This window comes from Stegodyphus dumicola, chromosome 9, assembly GCF_044657685.1.
Source record: "Stegodyphus dumicola isolate Sdum_Otavi_A_Nest chromosome 9, ASM4465768v1".
Classification (NCBI taxonomy): Eukaryota; Metazoa; Arthropoda; class Arachnida; order Araneae; family Eresidae; genus Stegodyphus; species Stegodyphus dumicola.
In genome coordinates this window covers 13,108,831-13,131,859 of record NC_140776.1, presented here as the reverse complement: position 1 = coordinate 13,131,859, position 23,029 = coordinate 13,108,831, and the positions used below count along the sequence as shown (strand labels likewise).

The 23,029-nt window shown below is 33.4% G+C and overlaps 1 protein-coding gene across 4 annotated transcripts in view; it reads right to left on the bottom strand.

Annotated features, from left to right (window-relative positions):
- LOC118185996 (5'-3' exonuclease PLD3-like) overlaps positions 1-23,029 on the bottom strand; it is a 231,314-nt gene that overhangs the window by 96,971 nt on the left and 111,314 nt on the right. The window contains exon 1 of one of the 4 annotated variants that reach the window (XM_085823235.1): positions 17,153-17,383. The exons of the other annotated variants lie outside the window; for them this stretch is intronic. The gene's annotated coding sequence lies outside the window, so the exon portion shown is untranslated. Of the gene's footprint in view, positions 1-17,152; positions 17,384-23,029 lie in introns of those variants that run through there. 4 annotated transcript variants of the gene reach the window in all.

Sequence of the window (23,029 nt, the reverse complement as noted above, 5' to 3'; positions counted from 1 at the left end):
GTTTGGTGACAATAGCTATAGTAGTGATTGAGTCAATCGCGAACAAACACACAAACAGACATACTACAACTTCTTTATATATTTAGATTATCGACGATTTTAACGCAAAACATCACTGGAGAAAACGTCTCTTATCATGTCGCTCATTACTGAACAAGTTGAATAATATGCAACAATACTATTTTTATTACAGGTAACTAGTTGTTTTTTATAATTTCAAGTATTTCAAATTTTCGCTAGATTATTTCTTATTAAACAATTCACAATACTGGTCTCTAAAATTTGAGCTTTACGAATTGGCAACAGAGTTCAACAGTTTTGGTGACTAACCGCAGTGGCCGTTTTAATAAAGGGAAGGATCCTTAGCTATTATTTTGAGATGCTACTTTTACTTTGCGCGATGAAATTAATAGTGATATTATTAGCCCGGGTTTAATCAAAATTATTGAGAGAAATGAAAAACTACATTAGGTGTTAAAATGAAAGGCACGAAATTGTATCAGAGTTACCATATGTTCCAGTTTTTCCCTGGACTTTCTTCTTTTAAGGATTAAAAAAAATCACGTCGGCAAGAATTTTTAATATCACTTCGAAAGTCTAAAATTTGGATCGATTGAGTTTTAGTTTTAAAAAATCTTTGGCTTTTAAACAACGGGAGTTAAAGGTCCACATCTGTTTATAAAAGGCTATACGAAGGCGGTTCGGAATAAGAATGGAAACAATTTTGAAATGCCGTCAAAACTCATTCATCGGTTACTGAGAACACTTGGATATGTAGACTGATCAGTTAAACAATTTTAATTCTTATTAATATAAGCTGACATTTTAAAGCAAATCAGCTCAATTCATGGGATATTTAATGAAAGCTGCTCTCTCATAAAGCATTAGTGAACGAAAGAGTTTGGTTTGGTTTGGTTTATTTGACTACGGCAAAGCACACGACAGCTATCTGATGAGGGGAAGGATGCCTTCGTGGAGAATTTTCTAAGATCTTCGTGGAGATTCTTGGTTTGGTTTTATGAGATGACGGCAAAGCCTCGAGGACTATCTGCTAAGGGAAGAGATTTCATCGTGGAGGACTTTCTAAGGGAAACTGGCTCTTATACAGGTTACACATGGGGAAAACCACAAAAACGCCCATGCATCCAGCCCGTTTGCAAGATTCGAACCTCGGACTGAACTACCAGTGTTCAGCGAGTTTATCCCTCGGCCGATTCTCTAAGGGAAACTGGCTCGTATACACGTTACATATCAGTGAACGAAGTGACCTAGCAGTGAAGTTTTCTTTTCTGCTAGTTTATATACTTGAGCATGGATAGTCATATGATAATGATTTAGGAAACCGCACATATACTAGGTACACTAGGTATAAAAATATATACTACGAAAATTAGACTTAATTTTAATTGCTTGAAATACTTCAACTTTGATTCATCATCGAAATTTTCACTCTAAGATGTTTAATCTTAGAATGTCGGAACTGGACAGATTACTAATTCAGATATTACGGTTTTCTCAATTTTATGTTGTTTAAAAATATGTGATAACTCTAACTACATTCAGTTTGGTACTTTTAATGATTTCCCCACTTGTTTTAATCCGTGGTGTTTTACATTTATCCTCAGCAATTAAAATATTTTATTAATAAAAAAATGAAAAATCAGATTTTCTATTTTTTAACTTCCTCGGAAAAATCAGATTTTCTATTTTTTAACTTCCTCGTTGAACTTCCGCCATCTTTTGGCATAGAATTCATTTAAGTTCTATTTGGTCCTCAAAATCTAATTATAATTTATTTTTATTGATAATGCCTGATAGTAACTGTATCTGGAGTTAATTGCTTCATGAAAAATAGTGAAGGAATAAACTATCGATCTCTGAATAAACTCGAATAAACTCCCTGGCTGCTCTCTAAAAATGATAACAAACAATATTCATCATTTTCATAATTTGCATAGATGCTTCTAAGAAACTGATGCAGCATTTTGTAATTATTTATTTACTGAACGGGGGTTGCTGCTTTCAGGAGACGAGGAAATTTCTTGAGGGAATTGTTTCGAGCTCTTTTATGTTAATCTTGTAACATTTTAGAAATAGATTTTATCTAACTAAATTAAATTTTATAGCATAACGCAGTTCAATTTAGAAAAATCTGTTAGATAGCTAGAGACGCTTCATTAAGTACTTTCTTATTATAGCCACCCCCGATAATGAATCTCTGATCAGCCGAGATGTGTCACCGACTTGTAGATCGTGTTACATCGGCTCCACGTGTGGCATATCGTACAATATTAGCATCGTTTTATATTTTCTTTTGCCAGTTGTTTTTATATTAGCATTGTGTTTCATTTTGAAAAGATTTTCGGGTACTATTCCGTTAGAGCGGCGTCAGTTAAAAATGAAGAAAAAATGAGAGGAAAACAATTCTACAACAACACGCCAAATATCGTGGCTCGAGAATTTAACGTTTGAATTATCGTCACTCGTTATTTTTTTTTTGCCATACTTCGCCATTTGTTTTTAGTACGATGGATTACACAATTTAGAAATTACTTAACGACGAAAAGACTGTCATAAGAGTCTTTCAGGAGAAAGGAACAATTCATAATAATAGACTTTGTTCTCAAAATCATCCGATGAAATTAGCTTTTAACTCAAACAAAGCTCCTATATGACGTTGTTACGTACGTTCTTGCTGTAAAATAAAAAAGGGTTGAATTGACATCAACTGATTTTTGCACACTTTAATTAGAAATCAGCCGCACTGCCCAACTGGTATAGTGGTTAGAGTCGCGGACTGCCGGGCCGAAAGCCCCGAGCTCGAATCCCGGAGAAGGCATGGATGTTTGTAAATGTATAGTATCGGTGCGGCATTGCGGCATTCTAAATATGCGGGGAGCTGAAAGTTTTTGGTTTGGTGAAAGTCGCGTGTGGTTTGGAGGAATGGGAAAAGGGTGGGAGACCCTCGGACCCGTCCTCCAGGGATTGCTCTCCATCAAAATTGGGCAGCGAAACTGAGCCAAATAGCACTGTCCCCTCCGTTTCCGTGTAGTGCCTAAGGGCGGAGCACGTAATAAATAGAAAAAAATAGCACTGTCACCTATTAGGTGCTCAAGGCTGTTGCCAACTACATGCGTAATATAGCGGTCCTTGCCACGAGGAATTTCGTGGGCTTGGGCTGACTACGTCAGACAAGTGAGCATAAGCAACAACAACTGATCAGCCATAATACGATAATAGATTGGAATAGCTACCTTAAAGTCTTTCCACAAAAAGGAAAAAACAACGTTGGACGTGGTCTTTAGGGACAATGGGTATTCGGGAATTTATGCCTAGAAAGTAAAGAATATTTGCTGCTCGCCAATCTCGATCGTTGTGTTACAACACTGATGACTGCTATTCAGAAAAATATCACGGACGGCAGCATTATATTTTCATACTGCTGAAAAGGATATAAGAAAGAAGAATTAAAAAATGCTGAGTATGAACATTTTACTATGAATCACAGTTGTAATGTTGTAGACCCCGAAAATGAATGCCATATCCAAACTGTGGGGCAGTGCTAAACGTCAGCTGGGCACTACTCGCGACCATTTAGAATCAATATTAGATTTTATGGGGCGTCGATTATATTCAAAAACTGATTTTTTTTTTCCAATATTGAATACTATTTGTAATTTTATACCACCTGTTTAGATTGAATTTCGTTTTGTTTTGTAGACTATTGTGGATTAAAAAATTAAAAAGAAAAATTTACTTTCTTTAGGAAATAAGAAATTAAAAAAAAGTTTATTTTTTACAGGACTATTTTTTTTCGTCTTTTGAGCTCTATTATTATTTCATAATTTTATACTTGGCAATAATTGGTGGGAGGGAAGGAAAAAAAAAAAAAAAAAAAGCACATTTTTAACTAACTCCGCTGTAACGGAATAGTACCGATTTTCGAATTTACACTTTTCTTTTTAAAACCTGAAAGCATTGGTTTCTTAAAAGTACCTTTATTTTTTCCCCAAAAGGAGGTCTTTTACCTGACAAGCGATTATGCGAAAATGGCCGTAACATGAAACTATATGTTACGACAAAACCGTTTGGAGCTGCAGTGTTAAAAATTGAAAAAAGAAGGACCTCCTTGTTGGAAATTGATTCCGTAACTATTTAACATGTGCAAGATGGTTCAGACTACCGAAAGGGGTATAAAACGGAGCAACTTGAAGAAGTTGGTTGCAGTCACTTTTACTGTGAATCGTAAGCAGAGTTTAAATTACGCCGGAGCCCACCGAAGCCCGGATTTGATATTTCTCAGTTTCTGAGATGAATTGTGACAGAGTGCATCGGAGCCCTAAATAGAAGAGCTTCGGCACGTCTTTTGTGTAATCGAACCGCAATTTCAGTAGAAAATTCTTTTGATTTCGAAATTATTTTAATATCGATTCTAACTCCTAAATTCCCTGGGAAATAAACCTTTTGACGGAGTTTGAGACTTTTAAAGAAAGAAAAAAACCCCAGCCACATGTCACAAATTTATTCTCCAAAAAGTTAAGACAGCGCGTAAATTTTCCCAAATTATATGTTCCAGAAATGTTCCCGTTCCCGAATGTAACAGGAGTGATCACTCTGGTCGCACGCGGTCAATGCTAACAACTTTCCATGGAAAAAAGCACCTGAAGATTTTTTGAAACGATATAACGAAACAAGGGGGACAAAAAATGTCACTTGCATAGAACTTTCTGTTTATTCTCAGCTTGTAAAACTCTCGTATTCAAAGAATTTTTTTTTTTTTTTTTTTTTTTTTTTTTTTTTTTTGTCTGGCACATCCTGCTTGGATGCTAGAATTATATCGACAAGGGACTGCAGTCAAAATATGATGGTCTCTTCTCTGTTTTCATAGCTATACATCTGCATTAAAATTACCTTCCGTATTCTCACACTGTTTCTAGCATTCTCCATATTTTCATTAATGAAGCTTTGTTTCGTTGGTATGCTAGGGAAATAATTCTTTGTTTCTACCTTGTATTGAAATAGTACATTTTAATTTATATTCAGGGCTTAAATTCAGCTGGAGCCTCGCTAAGCTATTTTTTACTTTTTGAGTGAACCCGATGTATACGAGATACAATTTATCATAAATTGAATAACTTATTAAATTTTTATTTAGAGCTTATTTTTATTATTAAATTAGCTTACTTTTATTATTATTATATTTTACTACTTTTTATTGAATTTTATACTTATTATATATATTATACTTATTTTAACTACGAATTAATTTATTATTTATTTATTTTTGTTCCTGTTCCCAGACGGCTTTCCATAGTGCCCGGCATTTCTAATTTTAAAAATTAAGCGCTGACAGTTTCGTAGACGCAACAACAGGTGTTCACACTCAAAATATGGAAAGAATGTGGGGTTTAGCCAAGTGGCGTAATAAAAAACACTAGGGCATGGCTTGACATCACCTCAAATTATATCTTTCGGAATTTATACGGAGAAAATACTTCCGAAAAAATGATATTTTTTATGAATAATTGAAAACAGTTTCGGAAATAGGGCTTTGTCATAACGATTATTCAAAATATTCGATCTTAGCATACGGTACCCATGAGATTTGGTAACTGGTGACATATCGTATGGGTTTAAACGCATCATTTTGGTGTTGGCGACAATTTTCAAGATCTCGCCAAGACTCCGTACCCTATATTAGGATTTTACCAAATATTCTTTACATATGAGTATAATTGTTATTATTATATATTATGTCGTTTATTTTTATATTCGCACTTCACGAGTTTGGTGAATTTACAGCTGTGATCTTGACGTAAAGCTAAGGTTGGGCCGCTGTAATAAGGAAGTACTCTTTCTTATAGCGAACAAATAAAATGAAAGACATTGGGAGAGGAAATATAAACCTGCAAAATCTATAAACTTATTTGAAAAATCACTCTTTGTGAAGTAAGCAAAATGAATGATTTTTATATATCAAACTAGGGTCTGATCTTAGTATACAGTACACACGGGATTTGGCGACTTTTGGCTACTTTTGATACATCGGATGGGTTCGAACGCGTCTTTTTGGTGTTGGTGACATTTTTCAAAATTCAGCCAAAGCCGTGCCGTATACTAGAATTTTACTAAATAACTAACATAAGTTGAAGAAAATTTGAAATAGCTTACTTTCTTAAGTCTTTCTCATCTGATATTTCAAAGAAGCAGGCATTTTAAACGAGTATCACCACTTCTTTGAATACAAGTCTAGATGACTGCATGCTTTTTTGCTCAAAAGAAATGAATTCTTATACTGAATAAATCATACAGTTCGCCACTACATGCTTTAACCAATCCAGAGGAGAAATGAAAAGGATGACTATAAACCCAGTTACTCTTTTAAAAACGCATAGTCTGTTACAATACTGAATCAAACAAATACGAAATTTACAGGAAAATTACACTGTTTACAAAATACCACTCCGCTTAACTAAATTTCCTGTTTTCTTAAAAGAAAAATTAATTTAAAAAGACTTAGCTAATTTTGATTTGCATTAGTTCTTTTACTACTAATCACTTTAGTCAATTCGTTAGTTCAAAAATATTGTTTGAATGTTGCCATTAAAATAATGAAATTTTATACGTAACTTTTGCATTATTCGTTTTCCGTGTTTTTTTTAAAAAAAAGTATGGATATTTAAGTTCGAAGCCCAGTTTCAATTCAAGAGGAAATTGGAACATTTTTATAAAAATATAACCAGAATATTATACATTTAATTTTTCTACTTTAAAATTCATCGGAAACTTTTATAATCGTCTGTTGGATAATATAAGTATCCAACAGACGTGGCTATTTGTATTTAAACTCGTTAAATTTAACTTTTACTATTCAGACGATTCTCTTAAAGAAAAAAAACCTAACTCATATGAAGAATGTCTTACTTTCAATAAGCAAAATTTATAACTGGACAAAATCATTTTAAATTTAAATTCTGACACGAATATAAAAGTGAAAAGAAGTGACAGAAATTTTTAATGAGAATTAAACTCTGAACATATTTCAGGCAAAGTTATCTTGAATTATGGTTGAAAGGCTTTTTAACCCTTTTAATATAACATAATTTTAGGTCATGAGCGTATCAAAATCATCATAAACTTTTATGAAAAATTTAAATATGAAGTATATAAGTCTATACACAAACTGTAATCTGCATGTTTTCATAACGTCAGCTAGTAACCTTATTAAAGTCACATTCTGTTATTTTAAACTTTTCTTATACATACTTTTAATGATATTAACAGTTTTCTTAAATGTCATAGCTAAAACATAATTTATTTTGCTCAGATTTGTATATAATAACACAGGTTCTTTTCGAGAAAGGTATTCAGTGTTTTGCATTATTACCATGTAAAGCAGTAGATTCATGGAAAAGGCACTTATATTATGCAAGTGTTTCGAGAAATTACACTTAAAAGTTTTAAATACAAATACCACTTGATTAAAGCTTAATTTATTATTTTAAAATGAAATTTCTAGCATTCTTCTTGAACTACGTTAGTGTCCAGTTTTACAGTGTTGAACGGATCGAACTGAATTAAGATATCAGTCCACTTCGAACAGGACGAATTTAAGCAGTCTGTCTGAATATTTTTGCCTGGAACTGTTTGTCGTTCTGCACTAATTTCAGAGGATTCCCCACCCGATGTTCTGACACTCTCCATTAGGGGCCAAAATTTTAATTTCGAACTATCGTTCTGTTCTTCCTTAAAAGCGGAATTTATCAGTTCTTCACAATTTTTGAACTCATGTTCTAAATCTAATGTATTTTTCTTCAGGTTATTATGGGAAAAGTAACTGTCTCCAATAATAATCGATTGTAAATCGTCACTGTATTTCCCAGTCTTCTTTTCGCTTTCTCGTGCTGAAAGATTCAGAAAAGAATGACTGGAAGTTTCGTCATCCAGATTAATCAATAAATTGTCGCTGCATTTATTTGTATCCTGGTGCTGGGCTAATATGGTAGCTTGCTGAACACTGAATGCAGAATTCCTATTGCCATCTTCTTTTAAATTTGATGTAACTGGACATTTGTTACAGATACTTAGCTTTTCTTGGGAATTGCTTTCAATAATCGACAAGCCACTCTTTTCAGACGAATTATAGTTAACTTTACTCTTACAACCTGAGCGTTTCATTTTACTGACTGCTTTGGATAATTTTTTATGCTTTTGATTCAGAAGCTGAGATTGCAAGGAAGCGTGTGACATTTTAGAATACAGATTGAGCTCCTTCAATGTTTCGAATTTATAGGATAAATAAAAAGGAATATCTTGGATGACGGCATCTGTCAACGAGGCAACATGTTTACTTATCTTACAAAACAGCTTTCTGTACGGTAGTAAAGTTTGAGAGAACAAATTACATCTGGACAACAGAAAAAGATCAATTTTTTGCATACATTCTAACTTTTTCCCATCAAACTGCACTTTTAACTTCTTAATGTGTGCTTGAACTCTGCGAAAATTTTTCATCTTTCTCTTCATGTCGGGATCTAACCCTTCTGATTCATTTTTCATCCACATTAAACCAGATCTGTAGGATTTTCGGAATTTTTCCATTTTTGCGACTGTCTGAAGCACATCTACGGTGGCTTTGAATTGAAATATTTGAACTTCATGATGGATTTTTATGAGTGCTGTCCTCAAAGGGGCTTTCTGATGTGCATTGCGACTAAAAATTTTGCCACAGTCAGATAGCAGGTGTCCAGCAGAGGTTTTATCTTCAAGCCCATATTTCACCAAAGCCAAACCTAAATTGTCCTCCTGGTCCATTAGCGTCTGTAGGGCATTACCATATCTAACTAAAACTCCCATTAAACTATTAAAGGAATTATCTGCTGCTTGTAGAAGTTGAATCTTCGAGTCAAGGTTAGAATCGCTGGATATAATACAACCGTCTATCTGCTCACCAAAAGATTTGCCAACAGCTTGCCTTGCTTCCCAATATGCCTGTTGCATTTTGGTAACGGCTGAAGATTTTTCAAGCTGCTTTGGATTCATTAGGATAAGAAACTTTGAACTATTCAATTCAAATTTTAACACTGAAGTTTAAGGTAAAGATAAATAAACCGGAATTTGCATTTGACTGCATTTCGTGATCGTCGTTAAAACTTGAAGGTTATATGCATACAGATTCAAAACAGAATACTATGGTTTGTGTTACATAAAATATGTTTTGAAATTTTTTTGTTGTTTAATAATGACTTCATTTGAATTCATTTTTGCATCTTCAGCTAAAACAGTCAATCATCAAACCAGGTGAAACAAAAAAGAATTCAACAGCTTTGAAAACGTTAAGACGGTTATTTTTTTTCTGACTACAACAGGAAATTTAACTGCGACTGTCACGCAAAATGTAAGGTAAAAGAAGTAATAAGCATTGAAATTTAAGCTTTTAAATTAGTTCATGCATAGAGTTTCACTGTCATTGGAATTTTGTCATCGATTTTAATTGATTTCCTGGTGATCTATAGAGTTCAAATTTTGTACACATACTGTTTATCGATGACGATGCAATGTTGGTGAAATGATTTTTCCAAAATTTTATTCCGATCTTTTTTTCTCAATTAATATTTAAACGGTTTTTCCCACCTATCTCAGTTTAACGAACAGATTAAGCATATCAAAATTTTACTATTTTCACAATTTAAAAATCTTTTCAATGAAACTCGCATGAAAATCGTAACTTATTTTGGTACTGTTCTATAACAACACCGGGTTCAGAAATGTATGCGTGTATGCATGTATGTATTTGCTCATATATGCATGTATATATGTAAGTACAAATTTATGTATATGTATACATGTGGACATTCGCTCCTACAACTCATCCGCCTTTTCCTAAATCTGGAACAGCTACAGTAGTGAGATACTTCAAGTTGTGTGAGGAAATGGGAAGAATTCCATTCACATGAGGTTTTGATGTGGCGATGGATTGAGTTGCACTATTCCGCTCGACAATGTTGCTTGGTGATGTAATTCCATTTCATGATGAATAGAACTTTTTATTTTACTTCCTTTCACTCTGTACATACCCTAATAATGTTTATTCTTTCATTATTAAATATCTTTAAAATGCCACTGCCTTCCTCTATTTTGATCCTAACCTCATCCCACATACATATACACATATACACAAATTTATGCACATAAAAAACATACAAACACATGTTAATACGTTCATACATTTCTAAATCCGGTTGCGATAACAGAACAGTACCCTTATTTTAAAAATTTTTGTGAATTTTGGTAATCGCTCGTTTTTTTTAGACCATTTGACATTTATCACTGTTAAAATCGTAAATGCACCGACTCATCAAGTTTCAACATTTAAAAAATGCATCGCCATCGATAATTTTCTTTTCTAAAAATTTTCAAAGATTACATGTATGTGTAAGCAAACACACATACATATCTGAATCCGGTCGCGATAACAGAAAAGTACTAATTGCCCTTTGTCTATACAGGGTGTATCAATACAGCGGTGACAAACTTTCAGGAGAAATAGAATACACCTCATACGATGGAAAATCACATAGCAATGCATGTTCAGAAACGCTATCCTGGAGCGGTAATTACGACACAAAAGACAAAAACCTGAACCGTGATGCAGGCCTCACTTCTCTGGCGCATGAAAGATCGCATGGAAAGATGCATGACGCACGGTTCCTGCATCACGGTCCGGTTCGTAATTTCGAACACCTTCTTTTATGATGATTGTTGTCTCTTTATGTTGTGTTTTCTTTGCTTTGTTGTGCTCCGAATAATAAACACGTTTTTTCACCCCGTTTGTGTCCTTTCTTTTTTGACTTTTGTGTTGTAACTAAAGTGCCAGGAAAGCATTTCCGACCATGCAATTCCTATGTGATTTCCCATCGTCTAGGTATACTCTATCTCTCCTGGAAGTTTGTCACCGCTCACTGAAGGTCCTCTCAAGGGATTGACGGTAAAGGAGGTTGATGGCGGGAGATCCTCGAACCACCTCCCTCAAAACTGGGGTGGAAAGCTTAAAAGTTAGCTAGGTTCAGCAGTACCTCAATTACCTGTGGTACTACGGAGGTGCTGGCCTAGCTTTTACCTATACCTGTACTGATACACTCTGTATACTTTTCAATCGCCCCTGAACTTGATTTTTCGCTCTGCAAGCAAAAAGACCTAGCGGGTGCAAAACAAGACATTTGTCTGACTTGTCTTTCTGTTCCTATTTATTAAATAAGATTAAATTTTTATCTAATATGAACATAAAAATTTTCTTTTTCTCTTGTAAGGTTTATCCTAAAAGTTTCTAACAGTTAATTTTAGTTAAAGCTATTTTCCTGTCCTTCTTGATTTCAGCTTACAATTTCCTACCAGAATATGTTTTTAAAATCGCGGTGAATGAAAATGAATAAAAGTGGTATTAAGTCGAAGTTCCACTGACTTCGAGAGAGAACCTCAGAGTTTCTGACTAGCGCGCGTCCGCCTTTTGGCTACGTCTCTCTCTAAGCTATTACTACACTCGGCCGTATTTCAGGCCCTTGATAGCCCCGCTAGCTTATTAGATATTTAGGGGCCAACTACTTAGAAATTTAATAGCTTCGGCTATATCTTTTCAGTTAAGTTTTATTTCTGATTACTTTGAGTTCACGCCCAAGTGGAGGCTCTGCTCTGAGAAAAGAACCGATTGTTAAATTCTTATTTTGAGCAATAATGGGTAATTAAACCTTTGAGTTTACTGTTACTTCTTGTCTGTTCCTGAATTAAAGCGATTATTCGCTTAACTGTTCACGAGGTTCCTACACATTTAGCTATTAGACAAAAGGGTGGAACTCCACAGGTTCATTAAATCTTGCTTCGATTTATGAACCATACTAGAAAAATAATAATAATAATAATAATAATAATAATAATAATAATAATAATAATAATAATAATAATAGGCGACAGATTACCTTCAAGAATTAGTTGTCCTGAATGCATTAGTTTTATCCGCTGAAGCTTAGAGACAGAGCAAATATAAGACGGTTGTATTGGAGTATTTCTTTTTCCCATAAAAATCAGTAATATATTTACAACTTGTTGACGACGTCTGACTGCATCACGCAATAGTGTCTTTGACCTTAAACGCCAAAATACATCTCTCGATACATTAGCGCCACTTTTCTTCGCATCATAGATCTTTTTTATCGATTTTCTGGATTGCTACCACAGCACGCGATTTTCATAACGAATACGTAACATAATGAATGCAGAATTATTTTATCAGAAATATTACATGTATGCAACAATAAGGCTAAGAAATAATAATATTTAAATCGAATGCTTGTGATTTAAGTTACGAAACATGGTCTGAGGGTGGGGCACTTCCAAACGCTAATTAAATTTGAAATCATTCTCATCATTATATTCAGTACCCTGAAGAATACATTTCAATGTAGTCAAATAATTACAATTCTGCCGTCCAGATGGTATAGTAGTTCAGGAAGCCTACTGCGGTACAGAAGGGCCTGGGTTCGAATCCGGAGAAGGCATGGATGTTTTTAAATGTAAAGTGTCTTCGCGACATGAGGGCACACTAAATATATGACGAAACGAAAGTCCTCTCATGTGGGTTGGTGGTAGGGGATAGAGGTGGGAGACCCTTGCCCCCCTGGGTCAAAACTGGGGTGGATGTAGAAGTCCAACCTCCTCTTGAGGCTCTGGCAACTTTTGCTCCATGAATCTCATGGATAAGACAAAAATTATAATTCTATGGGAATTTGATTTGCTCTTAATTTCGACAAAGGGGAGTTTTGTACTTTCATTTAATACAAAATAAGTAATGATATCATTGGCAGTTTCTGAAATTCTATATTTGTTTCTAGACATTAGAACTGTCTGACTGTTTTTTACTATTAGCGCATATTAGTAAATGCACTGTACATTTACGAGCGTAAGTGATAAAGTACGATATAAATAAATTGAAAAAAGGTAACAATCAAACAAATAATTTACAGAGTGTGTTCACACACTTTTGTAATGATTTTGCAAAGCTCTTTATATAAATATATATATATAGATATATACATAAAACTAGAATTTTATTTTCTAATATGTTCACTCTGATATTCCTCTTGTTGAGCTACCATATTACATCTTGATTTCTAAGACAAAAGTCCTTTTCATAAAACATCCCTGATTGCCCTTTAAAAGAGGGAGTATATTAAGGTATTTCTCCCGCCTTCTTAGCATGCCTTCGTGGTGTAATGCTAAGCACGCTCGGCTCGTATTCGAGAGTCCGAGTCCAACGCGCAGAAATCTATAGGGGACACATCAGGGGACTTGGGTTGGACGCATCTAAAAGGGAATAGTTTCGATTCCGGTTTCATTTCTCACTTTTTCAAAAAATAGAGCAGTAGATTTAGAGGTATGGCTGGGATCCTTATCCTAAAGGAACTGAACACAGTGAAGATTGTTTGGATAAAGAGGTGGAATTTCTTCTCTAAAAATAGGTGTTAAAGCATGTTTCTGATAATAATCCGAATTAATTTTGACATTTTTTTTTTCTACTTTCTTTATTTTCAGTTTTCCGTTATAAGAAAATCCAATAATAACCATAAAACCTTTAGAAAAACTTTCCTTGTTTTCTCTGAACCAACATATTAAGTCTTTTTCTCCTCTTTTACGACCATAAATCGATCTTTTTCTATTGCAATGTTGTTGTTTTTGTCTTGTCCATATTATATAGAACAATGGTTGCCAGAGCCTACTCCGAAGAGAGGTTGGACTTCTATTTTCCATTCCCAATTTTGAGGAACAGCCCCCCCCCGGGAGTCTCCCACTCCTCTTCCCTTACACCAATCCACACGAGAGGACTTTCGGCTTCCATACCTCACCGAAATTGTACATTTACAAAGATCTATGTCTTCTCTGGGATTCGAAACCGCGCCCTTGAAAAGACTCAAAAATTTCAAGGAAACGGACAGTGAATGCCGTGATTATTCGAGCCAAAGATATTCACTTAGAAATGAATTTCAAGAATTCTTTATCTGCTGGCTGTTATTTTATTAGCCGAAAGGGCGTTAGTCCACAAGGCCTATTCATTTCGTTCTGGCTTTTTGCGTCGAAACTGCTCGTTTCACTTTTTAAATTGTTGCCACCAAATATTATCGACCTGTATTATATTTAAAGAAATGAAATAATGAAGAATCTGCATGAATGTTTCTCGCATTGTGATAAACGACGGTACCTAGAGCCATCCAATTTTGAATAACGCAATCCTCCACCGAATATGGGCATCTGGAAGCCCTAACTTGGAATTTGAAATTTGTTTAATTATCGATTTCATATTTTGTAAGACTTTAACGAATTTTTGATTAACAAACTCAACGATTTCAAAGCAAGCAATGGCAACACTGTAAGCCCCCCCCCCAAAAAAAAATTATCTCCAGCGCGCGAGACTGTGTATCGGAAATTCTAAAGATATGCTCTTTTTTTAATTATTTTGGGACATTGCTGTTGAATTGAATTTTATGGTTTGTGTGCGAAGAACATGATATTTAATAAACAAAGGTAAAAAACATTGAAAAACGTACCTTTGGGTGTAATATAAATAATATAAAATCTGAAAGTTTTCAGACTTAAAAAAAATTTTTTTTTACTATTTTTGTTTTTAACTGCAATACCTTTGAAACTGAAACACTTTTAATTTCAGATACGTTAGAAATAAATATTTAATTATATATAAAAATGATTTAGTTGTATTTATGTATTTGAAATTCATATTTAAAGAAATGTTTCTAAAAATTTAATTAAATTTAGGTTTATAAAAGAGAAAAATCCAAGTCGCACTGCTTTAGTTATGCATACAGTAAGCATAGTATGTGTTCATAGTATTTTAGTTATTACCTATCAAATATAAGAATATTAAGTAATACCCAAGTACAATATTTGTACATTGTATTACCACGCAGTTAAATACCTATATACATGTATACATATAATTAAAGGGGAACACTCCTATTAAAATTCCTATATTTCAAATTAAATCCTAATAAAGCACGGATTCGTAATGAATTGAATGCACAAGTCGGTAAAAAGTTAATAAAATTTATTCTTATTATAAAACAAAATGTTGAAATTTCCTCAGAGATATTCGTACAATATCGCAATATCTAACAGTAGTTATATTTTAAACTACTAAAACGTTGAATAGAACTCAGTTCAAGAAAACGCAGAGAAAGTTAATCCGATCTCACCGCGAATTCGCTACAATCAACAACAAGAACTAAGTAAACAATTGAACTGATATGTTTTGCTCCAGCATTTATAAGCTTTTTAATCATGCACGAGAACATTCTGGTATTTTCTCGATTTTTCTGGATAGCAAAAATCTATAATTACGAGATAGCTATTTATTAAATGCGCGTGCTCCTGTATTTTAACTTTTCCGGCGTAACTTTCTCTTCAGATAAGTCTAGATTCATTAATATACATTTTCTAATGCTTTGTAATTTCTTGCGATGTCTTGCATAATGAGCCTCAGCGAGTGAATACTCGGTTGAAATGCTTACGATCTTAATCTGAACGTTTTGAAAATTTGAATTCATTTTGATTCATTGTTGAAATATTTATAGTTGAAATATTTCTAGGGCTTTAGTTTGGTTTCGTTTATCTGATTATGGTAAAGCACCCAAGAACTATCTACCTATAGGGAGCGATGCCTTCGTGGAGGTCTTTCTAAGGGAAACTAGCCTCACACATTGGGAACACCACGAAAATGCTCATGCAGACAGCCCCTTCGCTAGGATTCGAATCCCGGACGAACTACCAGTGTTCAGCAACTTTACCGTTCGGCCGCTTATTTGTATAGTTAAATACTAATTGAAAATTCTGAAATAAACGCATGTTGGAATTACCATGCCAACAGTCTGTAAGGTACAAACAGTAAGTAATTAACTACAGAAGGATATTTTTGTTCTCAATTCGCATTGTAATCAGCTTTAAGATTTTATATCAAAAGATACATAAGAAAGCTGTCATCTCGGCATGCCATAAAATATATAATTTTGCATTTCGTAAAATTTAAGTTTAAAAAAATAATAATTAGATGCTAATTAATATTCTAAAAGTCTGCTTGATTTGAGGCTATATTTTTTCTCTTCACACTGTTATAACATATGTTTCGAAATCCAGTTCCCATGCTGCCGTTCCCGAAAAAAGTTTTCATGCTGAAGTAAAATTTAAATTCGGTAACATAGAAATTATACTAGCGTTAGTTCTCAGAATCCGTTTAAATTAATTATTTTCCTTAGTTGAAATCTTTAAATCGCTTGAATTAATTTTGATTTAATTACTAATTGAGTTGAAAGCATAAATGTAAGATTAATTAAGTTGATTTCTTCTCTACTCTTTCCAAGACCATTTTGCACGGAAAAAAAGGTTTTATAACCATCACTAGAGAATCAACAAGCGATTAAAAGCTGCAGCCAGATACAGTAAATGCCGTATTAAATTTTTCAACAAGTTTGCATGCAAAACAGTTTTCCCGTATTTATCAAAAAGAATCTGTTGCCATTTACAATATTTAATTGCATTGATTAAATAACCTAAAAAATCTGAAAGCTTTCGGATTTTATATTACGCTCAAAAGGGCGTTTTTTTAACGTTCTGTGTGTTACCTTTATTTATTAAATATCATGTTCTTCGCACTTAAAAAGCGAGCAATACACAGTCTCGCGCGGTGGAGATAAAAATTTTTTTACCGTACAGTGTTGCCATAGCTCGCTTTAAAATCGTTCAGTTTGTTAATCAAAAATTCGTTACAGCTTTACAAAATTTTAAATAGATAATAAATTCGAAATTCAAAATTCAGGCTTTTAAGTGCCTATGTTCGGTTGGGGTACTATAAAACTGCATGGCTCATTTCTTCACAATGTGAGAAACGTTTATGCAGACTCTTCATTATTTAGGTTCTTTAAATATAACGCATAGCGATTACATTTGGTGGCAATAGTTTAAAAAGCCAATCGACGCAAAATGCCGTTTTGAAATTAATAGCCCTTCTGGGCTAACGCCCTGTGAGTTAGTAAATACTGGACATAATGAATTCAATAAAAATATGCGAAGAAAGTAATAAATAATTTTGTCTTACCTTTATAATATATCAAATCAATCCAAGCTTCAACAAACGATAGATAGTAATGAATGGTCTTGATTTAAAAATATAATTTATATTTTTGATTTAAATGCTAAAAAAATTATTGGGAATAAAATGTAATCATATAAACACTTCATATAAACGAGATTCAAAGCCACTGCAGAACATTTGGAAAGAAACGCTCTTACCGACGCACTAACCCATGCACTGAATTTCAAAAAAACACTTTTATATCTTGTCGCTTAAAGCTTTTCTAGTGACGTCACTTTACGATGTCACGGAAGGGAAAGCTTTCCTTCGATTGGCAGATTCGTACGAAAAGCGAAAACGAAATAGCGCTAATATTTTGTCATTTTTACAAAACCGTGTATTCTGTACATGCATAAAAAAGCTGCCCTATTGTTTTAGGGCTTCTTTTTATGTACATTCCTGGCTAGAATATTGACTTTTTGTAATATAATTGAGAAGTTTTTCAGACTATCGAACATCCATGTAGAAAGAAACGTCGCCAAATTTCGCCAAGACTTATTTTATCTATGGGTAAATGGTTTTTGTTTCAAGTATTTTAAATCAGTAAGAAAATTTGGATGGGGCAGTACTGAAAGTCCAAATTTTGTAGAATGCAAAACTTTTTATCAGTTTTTACATGTCTAATACACTTAAGAATTATTTTATGAGCACATCAGTAAATTAAGAAACATGCATGTAATCATTATCAAGCAATTTCATTTCTGAACTATTGTTCACAATAATTTTAAATTGTCTGGTAGTAAAATTTAGTTTTCTGAGCTTTAAATAGTTTTTCTGAGATCTTGATAAGAATTTTGAAAATATATTTAGCTCAAATACACGAAATCTTATATTCCATCTATCATCGATAAAAATGCTTTTATTTAAAATAAAATTTAATTACCTGATTTTTCAATCAAAAATTAGAGATAGCAAATACGAAATTTTGTTTCTAACAAGTTCAGTTACAAAAGTAAATAATTACAAAACATTATTTACCTCAAATAATTTATTTAAAAAAGGATCGTTTGCTGTCATAAAGTTTTTATATTTTTTTTATGTCCATACTCATAACCTTTTTCGGAAGCTAATATGAATGCATTGCAGAAGTGTTAATTTTATGCAGCCAATGAGAAAATTTGCATTATAAACCTTCTCAGCTTCCATAACTTCAGATTATTTATTACAATCACATAATTCTCTTTTACTTAGAAACTAACGATCAGTTAATTTAAATACTAATAAACTGCTTATCATTTTCAAGGGAACTGAAAAATATAAGGCATGTGTTAGGATATTTTAATAAAGCATAACTGTATTAAAAAGCTGATTTTTCAATGAAATACAAAAAAATTAATTAACTGATTAAAAGCATAATGCAGTGAAATCGTTCATAGCGACCACCTTCTGTAGATGATCACCTCTGAAACTGACCACCAATAATAAGAACATAATTTATGATGGTACTGAACATGACCATATTCATGTTTGGCCGCCCAACTGGTACAGTGGTTAGCGTTGCTGACTGTGCATCATGGGGCACTCTAAATATGCGGCGAGCCGAAAGTCCTCTCGAGAGGTTATAGTAGGGAAAGAGGGGTGGGATACCCTCGGACCCATTCCTCCCGGGATTCTCTCCATCAAAACTGGGGGCGAAACTGAGCTAAATCGCACTGTAAGGCGCCAACGACAGGCGTATCTTGCGCTCCTTGCCACGAGAAATTTCGTGGGCTTAGGCTGATGCTACTGTCTGACAAGTGAGCTGTTCTATGCTTTATTGCTCTAAGTGACAACAACAAATATTAATATGCTTTACAAAGAAAGAGAAATTTTCCAGTATTTTCTGCATGTGTGTGTGTATAATTAAATGATAAAATAAGAGTGAAACTTTTGATATGTTTATTCTGGGGTGGGGGAGAAACTGAAATTTATACTAAATTCCAAAATTTATATGTAGAATTTAATACACTGTAAAGTTTCCTTAAAGAAGTATCACATTAAATTTTATGAATGCGTAAAAAAATCACAGTGAACTTTTATCATTTACAACAAGTCTTTACAGCTGCTTTGTGTGTGTGGGAGAGAGAGAGAGAGAGAGAGAGATTTAATCTTAAAAAATCCCAAAAAAGCATAAATATTTTTACTACGGGAAGTTTTAGCATAAAAAGGAATATCATTAAGTTATGGAACCTCGAAAAATCGTGAAAAAGCAATATGTGTCTATAACGTGAAGCTTTAGCATAAAAAATCAGATTTTGAAATTCTATAAATATTCACACAAAATTTTGGTACAACATTCTGAAAACGAATGATTGGGAAACTAATCTTACGTTTTTAATAATGAAGTCGTTTACGAAGTTATAAATAGAAATTAATTTCTTTTGAAAGTGGGCAACTTATCACAACCCATTGAATGAGAAAACATTTATTATTATTATTTACGTATTCTGCCTTAAAGGCACTACACGGAAGTGAATGATGCCTTCGGGGAGCACTTTCTAAAGGAAACTAGCTCGATTTAACACGTTACACATAAGGGAAACCGCAAAGACGTCCATGCAGCCAACCCATTCGCGAGTTTCGAACCTGGAACCGAACTACCAGTGTTCAGCGACGTTACCGCTCGGCTGCTGGTGGGCCCATTACTAACTATGTGATATATATGAAATAACTCAATGTTTATCTGTCCTCAAATGATAAGTTCAAAACAAATGCACTAAAGTCTTTCAGCTAATGTTTAAAAGTTCAAAATCAATTAATGTTCAAAGTTTCTAAAGTTTTCTATCAGCAAATATACGTAGATAAACTCACACACACACACACAAAAAAAAAAAAAGAGAAAGATCACAGGGCTTTACCGCTCGGCCGCTGGTGGGCCTAAGAGAAAATATTTAAGCTGTTAATTTTAAGACGCTGCAAGCGGCCTAACTGATAAAGGAAATTAAATACTGTGCATTTAAATGGCATTCAAATATTCCATTACATAAACCGTTTCTCAATCAGTGATCCTCGAAACATCGTCTTGTGATTATTCTAGATTTCCGAAAAAGGAAAAAAACTAAAATTCAAATTAACTGCGTATACCCCACTATGACTGCAAATCTCGAAGTTTTGAAATCACACGTGGTAGATTTCCATGTTTTCTCTCAATTTTCATCCCCGATATTTTATGAGATTTATTATCTCCTCTACGGACTTACTTCTCTCTCTAATCTTAGTAACAAATTTAGGATTTAAAGTTATGTGACTGGGGTGTTTCTAAGGAGCATACTTCTAAACGTAGAAAGCTACGTAAGAATCAGCAGACTCATCCATCTCGTTAATTAGAGTACCAAGATTTATTTAAATTTTAATTAAGATAAAGATTACTCAAAGTTTTGAATTATTGGAAATAAATATGCATCTTATTTTGTTAATTAATTTACTTTATACCAGTAGTGAATTAACCGAACTTTTGATTAACAGCATTTTAAATACATAAGTGTACTTGTAGTAACATAGGCCAAAAAATGCTTATGAAGGGCATAGGCAGTCCGCAGAACATTCTAATTTATTAAACAAATGGTCCTTGAACTGTAGAGCCATTAAGGTTATTTTTGAAGGAGCCATGAGAAATGAGCAATGCCTTCGTCCGAACTTGAACCTGGACCTCTCGAATACGCGCCGAGTGTGCTATCGTTACACCACGAAGGCATGCAAAAAGGAGGGAGAAAATACCATATATACACCTCATTTTAAAGGGCGAAAGAGATTTAGGGGACCTACTTGCCAAATCCTGGCGGTGATAAATCATCATCCAACATTTTTTAATTCGGGCGCCAGAGTCATTAGGATTTTATTTTATTTTATTTATTTATTTTTTGCACTGAGTGTGCTACCGTTACACTACGAAGGAATGCAGGAAAGATGGAGAAAATACCTTGAACAAGTTGAAAAAGTTTGAGAAGCGCTGTAACATAAGGTCAAATTTTAATATTTATTTAATTTAATGTCACATTTACGTCACTTTTGAAAAAAAAAATTAGCCAATATGGAGATATACAGCAAAAAAAAAAAAAAAAAAAAAAGAATTTTGAAGTATATGAATATTTAACTGTACATAAATTATTCATATAAAATATATGAATTTTATCATCTTAATATACCTTTAATAAATAATTTAAATATTTTACGGCAAGGAAAAAGTTCTTAATCTCTCAACTGACCGCAGAGAAGGAAAAGAAAAAGTTTCAAATTCGTTTCTGTTCATTTTCTAAGTGTTTCAAATATTCTTATACCCATGTTTCTAACCTTGCATTATAACATTTAAAATACATTAAATCCACGGATTTATATTCTATATCTCCTTAGTAGTTTCTTCGTGAAAAGAAAGAAGAAAGATTATTGAGCTTTTAAATCCTTTATAACTTGTTCTTTATCATTACTTAATATCCATATGAAATTTCATTTCAATAAAGCATTTTGAAAAATCGTATATAGGAAATAAGCTTGTATAACAATACAGCAGTACACATGTATTAAATGATATATAAAATGTCCTCTGTTTCATTTTAAAATATTTTAAACTTGTTTTAAAAATGGAAGTGACAATAAATTAGTGTCACTTATGTGATTAAAAAAAAATTTAATTAAAATAAATAAATAAATAAATAAGTAAAAAACCTGAAAGCTTTCAGATTTTACATTACGCCCAAAAGGGACTTTTTTTAACGTTTTTTTGTGTTACCTTTATTTATTAAATGTCATGTTCTTCGCCCTTAAACCATAAAATTCAGTTTAATATTGCAAAATAATTTTAAAATGAGCACATTTTTAGAATTTCCGATACACAGTCTCGCACGCTAGAGTTAAAAATGTCCCCCCCCCATGTAACAGTGTTGCCATTGCTCGCTTTGATATCGTTGAGTTTGTTAATCAAAAATTCGTTAAAGTGTTACAAAACATGAAATCGATAATAAAACAAATTCCAAATTAGGTCTTCCAGATGCCCACCTTCGATGGAGGATTACGTTACCTAAAATTTGATGGCTGTAGCTACCGTTGTTTTATCAAAATGCGAGAAACATACATACATTTATGCTGGTTCTTTATTATTTAATATAATTATTAAATATAATACATGGCGATAATATTGGGTGGCAACAATTTGAAAAGTGAAACGGATATTTAAAGTTTTCGACGTTTAATGCCAAAACGAAATTAATAGCCCTTCTGGGGTAACGCCGTTAGGGTAATTAAATAAATAAAACAATATTAAAGTCCTCAAAAGCATTTTTGCTTTTTATATTTATATGAAAGGGATCCTTTCTTCTTTTGTTCATAAAAATAACACACTTTTTAAACCATTATAATGTTCGTCACTATTTCGACTATGCTGAACTTAAGGGAACATAGTGAAAAGAAAGTCGATTAAGTCAAAAAAAATGGTTAAATTCCCCTTTTATTCACGCAAAGAAATATTCACAGACGGCCGCTTCTCGGGCGTATAAGAAAGCCTCCACTCGGGCTTCAAAATAACCTAATAACCTTACAATGGCGCTCGAACTAGAAGGTGGTGAATGATGATTCTTCACGATTAGGTCCCCTAATGTCCCGTCGCCTTTTTAAAGGGAGAGTATATAAGGTATTCCCCCCCTTCTTTCTGCATGCCTTTGTGGTGTACCGGTGTACCGGTAGCACACTCGGCGCATATTCGATAGATCCAGGTACGAGTCCTGGAGAGGGCATTGCACATTTTTCACCTCTCCTGCTTAAAAAAAAACTAATGACTCTACACCATCTCTTCTGTTAAAAACTCATGACAGTTACTTAAACTAGAAGCTAAATGATATTACACTAAATTTCTCATGAATCCAACAATAT